Here is a 9,902-nt window from a genome sequence, read left to right as displayed (position 1 = left end):
CATAGTTCTTCACATGTTGTTTGATGTCTTTTTTTCATTGCTTCATGATCCATTTAGTAGCATATTGTTTAGTCCCCATGCATTTATGTTTTTGCAGTTTTTTCTTATAGTTTATTTCTAGTCTTATAGCTTTGTAGTCAGAAATTATGCTTCATGCGAAGAGTTGACTCACTGGAAAAGAATGATGCTGGGAGGGATTGGGGGCGGGAGGAGACGGGGACGACAGAGAATGAGATGGCTGGATGGCATCACTGACTTTATGAACATGAGTTTGAGTGAACTCCGGGAGTTGGTGATGGACAGGGAGGCCTGGCGTGCTGTGATTCATGGGGTCGCAAAGAGTCGGACACGACTGAGGGACTGAACTGAAATGAACTGAAATAAATTCTCAAATTTGTCTGGCAAAACATGTGATCCTAGAAATGTTCCAGGTGCACCTGAAAAGAATGTGTATTCTGCTGCTTTTGGATGGAATGTTCTATACCTCTTAAGTCCATTTGGCCTAATGTGTCATTCGAGTCCAGTGTTTCCTTATTGATTTTCCGTCTGGATGATCTGTCCATTAACATAAATGGAATGTTAAAGTCTCCCCACTATTATTGTGTTACTGGGGATTTCTCCCTTTATGTCCATTAACATTTGCTTTATGTAATTAGGTGCTCCTATGTTGGGTACATATATATATATATATATCGGAGAAGGCAGTGGCAAGCCACTCCAGTACTCTTGCCTGTATATTTGTAATTGTTATATTTTCTTCTTGGATTGATCCCTCCATTATATACTGTCCATTTGCTCTTATAATCATCTTTATTATTCTATTATTTTGACTGATGTAAGTATTGACACCTTGGCTTACTTTTGCTTTCCATTTACATGGAATGTTTTCCATCCCCTCATTTTCAGTCTTTTCAGTGTCTTTAGATATGAAGTGAGTCTACTCTTGGCAGCATATATATAGGTCTTGTTTCTGTATCCATTCAACCACTCTGTGTCTTTTAACTGAAGCATTTAGTCCATTTACATTTAAGGCAATTATTGATATGTACTTATTACTATTTTGTTAATTGGGAGTTATTTATGTAGGTCTTTCACCTTTCTTCTTCTTTTGTGATTTGATGACTACCTGTGGATTCCTTCTTTTAATATATCTATCTGTCATAGGCTTTTGATTTGTGGTTACCATAATGTTTTTATATAGCTAAATGTGAATATATATCCATACATATGTTTTTTATGCTCAAACTACCACACAATTGCACTCATCTCACACGCTAGTAAAGTCATGCTCAAAATTCTCCAAGCCGGCTTCAGCAATACGTGAACCATGAACTTCCAGATGTTCAAGCTGGTTTTAGAAAAGGCAGAGGCACCAGAGATCAAATTGCCAACATCCGCTGGATCATGGAGAAAGCAAGAGAGTTCCAGAAAAACATCTATTTTTGCTACATTGACTATGCCAAAGCCTTTGACTGTGTGGATCACAATAAACTGTGGAACATTCTGAAAGAGATGGGCATACCAGACCACCTGACCTGCCTCTTGAGAAACCTATATGCAGGTCAGGAAGCAACAGTTAGAACTGGACATGGAACAACAGACTGGTTCCAAATAGGAAAAGGAGTAGTACATCAAGGCTGTATATTGTCACCTTGCTTATTTAACTTCTATGCAGAGTACATCATGAGGAACGCTGGGCTGGAGGAAGCACAAACTGGAATCCAGATTGCCGGGAGAAATATCAATAACATCAGATATACAGATGACACCACCTTTATGGCAGAAAGTGAAGAGGAACTCAAAAGCCTCTTGATGAAAGTGAAAGAGGAGAGTGAAAAAGTTGGCTTCAAGCTCAACATTCAGAAAACTAAGGTCATGGCATCTGGTCCTATCACTTCATGGGAAATAGATGGGGAAACAGTGGAAACAGTGTCAGACTTTATTTTTTGGGGTTCCAAAATCACTGCAGATGCTGATTGCAGCCATGAAATTAAAAGACACTTACTCCTTGGAAGGAAAGTTATGACCAACCTAGACAGCATATTAAAAAGCAGAGACATTACTTTGCCAACAAAGGTCCATCTAGTAACGGCTATGGTTTTTCCAGTGGTCATGTATGGATGTGAGAGTTGGACTGTGAAGAAAGCTGATCGCCGAAGAATTGATGCTTTTGAACTGTGGTGCTAGAGAAGACTCTTGAGAGTCCCTTGGACTGCAAGGAGATCCAACCAGCCCATTCTAAAGGAGATCAGTCCTGGGTGTTCATTGGAAGGACGGATGCTAAAGCTGAAACTCCAATACTTTGGCCACCTCATGCGAAGAGTTGACTCATTTGAAAAGACCCTGATGCTGGGAAGGATTGGGGGCAGGAGGAGAAGGGGACGACAGAGGATGAAATGGCTGGATGGCATCACCAACTCGATGAACATGACTTTGAGTGAACTCCGGGAGTTAGTGATCGACAGGGAGGCCTGGCGTGCTGCGATTCAGAGTCGGACACAACTGAGAGACTGAACTGAACCGAACCGATATGTTTTAAGTTCCATTTTCCTAATTTCGAATGCACTGTAACAAACATGTATTTGTATTCTTCTCCCCTCATGATTACAGTTTTTGATATATTTTACATTTAATTGCTTTGTGTATCTCTAACTTGGTTGTTGTGGATATAGATGATTTTACTACTTTTGTCTTTTACCCTTCCTACTAGCTTTCTGCATAGATGATTTACTATGTGTACTGTATGTTTGCCTTTACTGGTGAAGTTTTTCATTTCATGATTGTCATGTTTCTAGTTTTTCCTTTTCTTTTTCATTTGGTGAATTTCCTTTCACATTTCTTGTAAAGCTTGTTTGGTGGTGCTGATCTCTTAGTTTTCACTTGTCTGTGAATCTGGTGATCTCCCCATCAAATCTCAATAAGAGCCTTGCTTGGTAGAGTATTATTGGTTGTAGGCTTTTCCCTTTGATCACTTTAGATATATCATGCCACTGTATTCTGTTCTGCAGAATTTCTGCTGAAAAATCAGTTGATGGCCTTATGAATATTCTCTACTTTGTTATTTGTTGCTTCACCCTTCCTTGTTGCTTTTAATAGTCTCTCTTTATCTTTAGTTTTTGCCGTTTTAATTTCCACGTGTCTTGATGTGATCCTCTTGTGTTGATAATCATTTTCTTTCTCAATCAAACAGAATAGGTTGATATTTATTATTGATGTTTTCAAAGAGTCAGTTTAGAATTTATTTATTATTTCTATTGCATTTTTGGCTTTCTCTTTCCTTGAATTTACTTTTATAATGATTGACTCAATCTTTCCTTTTAGAGAGAATTTGTTGTTTCATAATATTTAGTAAAATGAACTCATTCTTTTTGGTATTCTTTCTTTAATTAAAAACATTACAAAGGCATTTATAGATGAAAGCTTCCTTCTGCGTAAAACATCTACAGAAAGAATAGAATGTGATTTCATGTCTTCCTTCTTTAATTCCTTCATAGATGTTATATAAATTACCTTTTTCTTTCCTATTTGAGTCAAGGGAAAAATGTGCTTCCTGATTTCAAATCAGATAAGATTTGGTAACTTTTCATTATTTGTGACAGAGAAGGCAATGGCACCTCACTCCAGTACTCTTGCCTGGAGAATCCCAGGATGGGGGAGCCTGGTGGGCTGTTGTCTATGGGGTCGCACAGAGTCAGACATGACTGAAGCGACTTAGCAGCAGCAGCATTATTTGTAAAATTACTGGACAATAGACAATGTGAACTACCAGATACTAACAGTTTTAATATATTACATGATTTTTGGGCCAAGCAAATAACTAATTTATATAAATACTTCAAAAATTTTTTAAATAAACCTCATTCCCTAAGCGGGGAAATGTAAGATCATATAGTTAGTAAGTAATTTATGTTTATTAATTAACTCAGTTCTCTTGTGTTCTACAAGAACCTAAGATTGGTGTATGTGTAAACCAAAAGAATGAGAAGTGAATATCCATAAGTTTAATCAGTGCTTATTTTGACATGGACCATTTATATAAGTGATTATCTTTTTTTAAGAACATTTCTTTATTTCCTCAATCCTTTTACAAATAAAAGGGAATTTTCTACTGAAAAATAGTAAAAAACATATCAATAAATAATAAAGTAAAAATCTTAAGATATATAGAAGGAAAAGTTTATTTAATGGCATTGGAAACTACTTCTACTGCAATTTTAAATGAGACCAATAAGCATACACTACATTTTAAAAAAGTCTTTTCTGAAAGAGGTGTATAGAAGTGTGTCACTGCATGTGAGGAGGCATTGTTTTGAATAGAGTGAAGAGCACTAAATAGGCTTTACTATTGGGCTTAGAAAAGGGTTATTTTGTTTAAAAAAAAAAAAAAGGGTATGACTGCTAAGACAAAAAATGGAGTCAGAATCTCTGAGAGCCTCAGAGATAAGCTGTATGGCTAAGGGTATCCTCTTCTACACTTTGAACTTCCACCTTTTCTTTTTCTTTTAAGTTTGGATATGTCAGAACTATCCCTTGAGACATAAAACTTGGTGCCAACGGAAAATGCTGAATATGAAATGCTTAATGAAGAAAACAAGAAATGCTTAGGCTAGGTAGATATAATTTCTGAAAGAACAAGATGTCTGATGAGGGTGAGTGGTTTTAGGCCTCAGTTTGATTTCAAGGAAAACCAAAACACAAAAGTGTACCTGCTTAAGCAAGTTTCCTCAAATTGGACAAAATGTTAGAGAGCTAATTGTCTTGGTTCTTTTGTCTCTTTGTGACGTTTTTTCAAACTGGAAGGGCGGGAGAAGAGAGCTAAGGACAGGGTCTATTGACATAACTGGAGCACTACTGCCATCGTGCGGAGTTTCAAAACATCCTAAGTTGTACACTGTCCTTGTAAGTTCTACTAGTCAAGGAATGTCAGACCTATGAGAAGGTAGAACAGGCTTGGGCCCCCAGCTGGACCTCCTTGCTTTCTTTTCTAAAGCCTTACAGGAGACCTGGATGTTGGGAGCATCTTGGCCTAGAATCTGCAGGGTGAGGGGGCCTGGAGTAAGCCAGGTGCCACACCTCATACCTCATTTGATAAAGAATCTGCCTGCAATGCAGGAGACCTGCGTTCAGTCCCTGGGTCAGGAAGAGCCCCTGGAGAAGAGATTGGCTACACACTCCAGTTTTCTTGCCTGGAGAAGTCTATGGACAGAGGAGCCTGGTGGACTATAGTCCACAGGGTCTCAAAGAGTCTGGACTGAACGACTAACACTTTCACTTTCACCAGGAGGTCAAGGTACAGAAAGTTGTAGGGTGGGGGTTAGGTTTCCTTCCAAAATGGGCTGGGCTAGTAGAACTCACACAAAGACTAATGTAAACTTCTGTATACGTTTGTTCCCTGTTCTTGCTCCTTGCAAGCAGAGTTAACACACTTTCATATGGTATCCCTATGCTGCGGGGCTTCAGTTCCTTCGGCTAAAGTATTAAAGCATGATAGAAAGCCTATTCCAAGGGAAATTTAGCAGCATTTGGTTTGACTGTTCTGAGTCTCAAGTCAGAAAAAATTATAGAGCCCAACTGCATGGAAACAAAGGGGGCAAATTAGAAGTAGAGGCTAATATGCCCAGTCTAACTTAGGATAGCCAAAGAAAAAAGATCTACCCAAGAGGGAATCTTGATCTCCTCTCAAGTGTCACAAGAAGGGAAGACATAATACTCTTAAGACCTGAGACCATTAATTACATTATATTCATCAGCATTCTCTGCTTTTGCTTTATAGCTATAGCTGGATGGAGATGAAGGAATTTCATAGGCCTGTCCTCTTGTGACACCTGAGATAATATCAAGACTCCATTAAGCATTTCATCTAGGCCTAATAATCAGCTACAAATTTACTGTAGCTGCCTTCTCCTTCCAGACCTAGTGAATACTCCTTGGTCTTCTTTTCCATTTGGTAACCTCACTAGGCGGAGAAGGCAATGGCAAGCCACTCCAGTACTCTTGCCTAGAAAATCCCATGGACGGAGGAGCCTGGTAGGCTGCAGTCCATGGGGTCGCTGAGTCCAACATGACTGAGCGACTTCACTTTCACTTTTCACTTTTCACTTTCACACATTGGAGAAGGAAATGGCAACCCACTCCAGTGTTCTTGCCTGGAGAATCCCAGGGATGGGGGAGCCTGGTGGGCTGCCGTCTATGGGGTCACACAGAGTCGGACACGACTGAAGTGACTTAGCAGCAGCAGCAGCAACCTCACTAGGACGTACAAATCTATTCAGCTAGCCAACGCTACGAGACTCCAGAATTGGCATGGTCTATGACGTACAAGCATACCAGATACTGCTAAACTGCCCTCAGAACAAACGTAATCATCTTGCAGATGCTTCAGCCACAAGAGACCCAGGCCTAGATGAAACTGAACAATTTCCTATGCCTGAAAAACAAGTGGACTAATAATTACAAGGTCAACAGAATCTGACTGATTTTTACCTGTGTTCTTGTATGCCAAGAATCCAGGATGGAACTGAACTTACTTCCTGAATCCTCTCTGCACCTGAGTCTTAGAGAATGCAAGAAAACCAGAAAAAATTGGAAGCTTCCACAAAGTGCTCCAGAACTGAGCCTATAGTTTTTTTCTCTAGTGCTTAAGAGTGTGAGTTCTGAAATCTGATTATTCTGGTTTTTAAATTGTCTCTATTCCTTGGAAAAGCTTTGTAAAAATTCTCTGCTATGTTTCCTTATTTATTAAGTGGCAAGAATCACTCTACTCACCCTGAGGGATGCTGTGAAGAATCAATCCATGAATTCTTTACCAAAAATCTGTGGAATACTTACTGGTATGCTGTAAATACTCAATAATTATCAGCACCAGTTGTTGCCTGCTGCTGCTGCTAAGTCACTCCAGTCATGTCCGACTCTGTGTGACCCCAAAGACGGCAGCCCACCAGGCTTCCCCGTCCCTGGGATTCTCCAGGCAAGAACACTGGAGTGGGTTGCCACTGCCTTCTCCAATGTGTGAAAGTGAAAAGTGAAAGTGAAGTCGCTCAGTCATGTCCGACCTGTAGCGACCCCATGGACTGCAGCCCACCAGGCTCCTCCGTCCCTTGGATTTTCTAGGCAAGAGTACTTGAGTGGCTTGCCATTGCCTTCTCCGAGTTGCCTAGAAATGCCCTAATGTTGTCCTTGATGTTCTGGAATGATCTTTTTTCTCCTAGGCTTACCTCCTTGAGACTTACCCTGGGAAGCAGACTACATAATAACTTGAAAAAATATATGGGATGTAAAGCTGAGTGAAGAAGAACAGAACTAGGTCAGATAGAAATTCAGTTCTTGCAAAAGAAGATGCCTGATGGAGATACAAAGTCTAGGTCTCAGTTTTGATATGAGTGGAAACAAAAAGCAAGAGAACAACAGCATGAGCAAGTTTCCTGAATGGTCAGTCATGTTCCACTCTTTGTGACCACATAGACTGTAGCCAGACTCCTCTTGTCCATGAAATACCCAGGCAAGAATACTGAAGTGGGCTGCTATGTTCTACTCCAGGAAATCTTCCCGAACCAGGACTCCTGTATCTCATGGATTGCTAGGCAGATGCTATACTATTATGCTACCTGGGAAGCCAAGCAACTTTCTTGAAACCCTCCAAAATATAAGGCAGCCTGTTTCCTGGTGCCTTTGTCTCCTAGTGATTTTTTCTTTTTTTTCAGACTGGCTGGGTGGGAGATGAGAACTCAAGGACCTGGCCTGCCTACATATCTGGAGCACTACTGCCATCGTGAAGAACTAGTTTCAAAACACCAAAAACCCTTACAACTTCCTTGCTTTGAGGCCAAAAGTTGTAGGAGATCACACATGTGGGGACTTGGAAAAGGCTTGGACCCAAGCTGGGCCTCCCTGCCTTCTTCTCTGTGGACTTACAGGATTCTTGAACACTGGTGGAATCCTAGTGTACAGTGTGGAGAGGGAGGGACTAGAACTGAGCCAGCAGCTGCCTGGTCCAGGCAAGAAAGTCATGGGTAAGGCCTTCTCCACCCAATGCAGACAGGATTAGAGAAATCCACTGAAAGACAAAGGCAGGCTCTTGTGGGCATCTGTCTCCTGTTCCTGCTCTTTGGAAAAAGAGGTAGTAGACTTTCAAGTGCTACCCAGGTATTAGGGGACATGGATCTTTAATGGCAGCAGCGTCAGGACACCAAAGACAAGCCAGTTCCAGGTAGCATTACGACAGGAGCAGGTGTGCTTGCTAAGTATAAGTACTCCGGTTCACCCAGATGTTTACAGGCCCACTGCCTGGAATTCACAGGGCCTGAACAGAAGCGGAACCACCCAGCCAAACAAAGAAGTGTTAAATGACCTTGTGTTATTTCTTCATATATATCTGTTGTAGCAGGTACTTTCTGAAGCAGCATGATTCTTTCTAGAGGTAAAACCATGTGGCAAATATGATGTCACTGAAGATGGTGAAGTAGGGAACTCCAGCGATCCATCCCTCCATAAAAGTAACAAAGGAGCTGATAAAGTGTCAGGATCCAATTTTACAAAGCTCTAGATCTAGTTGAAAACGTAAGAAAATCAACAATGGCTTGGAGAAGAAAGAAGTGACTACTTTGCAGTGAGAGAGGACTGTGGCATTTAAAATTCCCCACCTACCACCCCCTAAAAACCACACTGCCTGAAAGATGGCTCTTGTCATCCTGGTGCGTGATGTGAGTCACTGTCAAAGAATCATGGTTGTCAATTTTGACCTCTCTGGAGGCTCCCTGAAAGGTTGGTGCAAGAGCTTGTCTTTGTCTTGACTTCTTGGAGTGTTTCCACCGCTGGGCTGTCTTGAAGAAAGGCATTTACTAAAAAAATTGAAAGGCACAAGAACTGACCAGAAGAGCCTGGGGCAAAAGACAATACTTAGGACAAGCAGTAGACAAATGGAGAAGCACAGAAAGGAAATGCATGTGAAAGGAAATACGTGGGGAAGAAGGAGCTTTAAAGTTCTTACATGCACTGGAGAAACTAGAAATCTGCACACCTATGCAGGGCTGCACGACTATTCAGATGAGGCCTGAGACCCTAAATATTCGTGTCTCTTTAGGCTCCTTGCAAGCTGGACATGAAGGGTAGAGTTGTGAGCAGTCTTTATAATAATTGAAAGAATTCTCGAGACAAATCCAATTGCAAAGACTGGCAGCATTTTTCAGATCTTTAAAGAAAGTCTGTCACAACACTAAGTGATCACCAAGCTAACATAACATAGACGTGAGTGGCCACACATGACAAAGTACAGACTTTACAAAAATAATTGAGAAAAGTCACTAAACAAGAAAAAAAAACAATACACAACAAGTGCCATCAACTAAACCTGTGTGTTGGAAATCTAATTTCCATGTTGATACATCGGAAAATTCAAAATGTTCAGTTTTCACCACCAATTAAAAAATGAGACATCCAAAGTAACAGAGGTATGTCCATTAATAGGAAAAAGCAATAAGCTAAAGTCATCTAGAATGAAGGCTAGGCAATGGATAGACTAGAAAAGACTTTAAATAAACTTCCCTAAATATGGGGATATTTGATGGACATCTCTAAATATGAAAGGGATTAAAAAAAACTAAATACAATGAACTGATGAAAACCAGGAAAACAATGTCACACTAAAGTTTATAACCCAACTTACAAGAGCCACGAAGCAAGAATCTTGTAAGCATCAATACACATTATCATATACAAAGTAGCCTCAATACAATTTGCAGTTGATTTCTCTTCTGAAACCTTTAAAATTCTACAAGAAAAAGAAAACCTATCAACCAAGGATTCCACATCCAGTTAGACTCTTTAAAAAATGAAGGAGAAACGGAGACGTTCCTAGAAAAGAAAACAAATGAAGTTTGTTACTAAAAGACCTAGCATAACAGAAA

The 9,902-nt window shown here is 40.3% G+C and overlaps 1 long non-coding RNA gene across 3 annotated transcripts in view; it reads right to left on the bottom strand.

Moving 5' to 3' along the window:
* Nucleotides 1-7,098: 7,098 nt before the first annotated feature.
* The window catches only part of LOC129564645 (uncharacterized), a 51,463-nt gene continuing 48,659 nt past the window's right edge, over nucleotides 7,099-9,902 (bottom strand). For 2 of the 3 annotated variants that reach the window (XR_016036892.1, XR_008687537.2), the window contains one exon: nucleotides 7,099-9,849. This is a non-coding gene — a long non-coding RNA (uncharacterized LOC129564645). The remainder of the gene's footprint in view (nucleotides 9,850-9,902) is intronic. The other variant, XR_016036893.1, reaches the window with a different exon arrangement.

The sequence above is a fragment of the Moschus berezovskii genome, chromosome X, assembly GCF_049115385.1.
Source record: "Moschus berezovskii isolate FMDL1 chromosome X, NW_MosBer_1.0, whole genome shotgun sequence".
NCBI lineage: Eukaryota > Metazoa > Chordata > Mammalia > Artiodactyla > Moschidae > Moschus > Moschus berezovskii.
The sequence above is the reverse complement of the archived record's forward strand: the minus strand, read 5'-3'. Positions and strand labels throughout refer to the sequence as shown.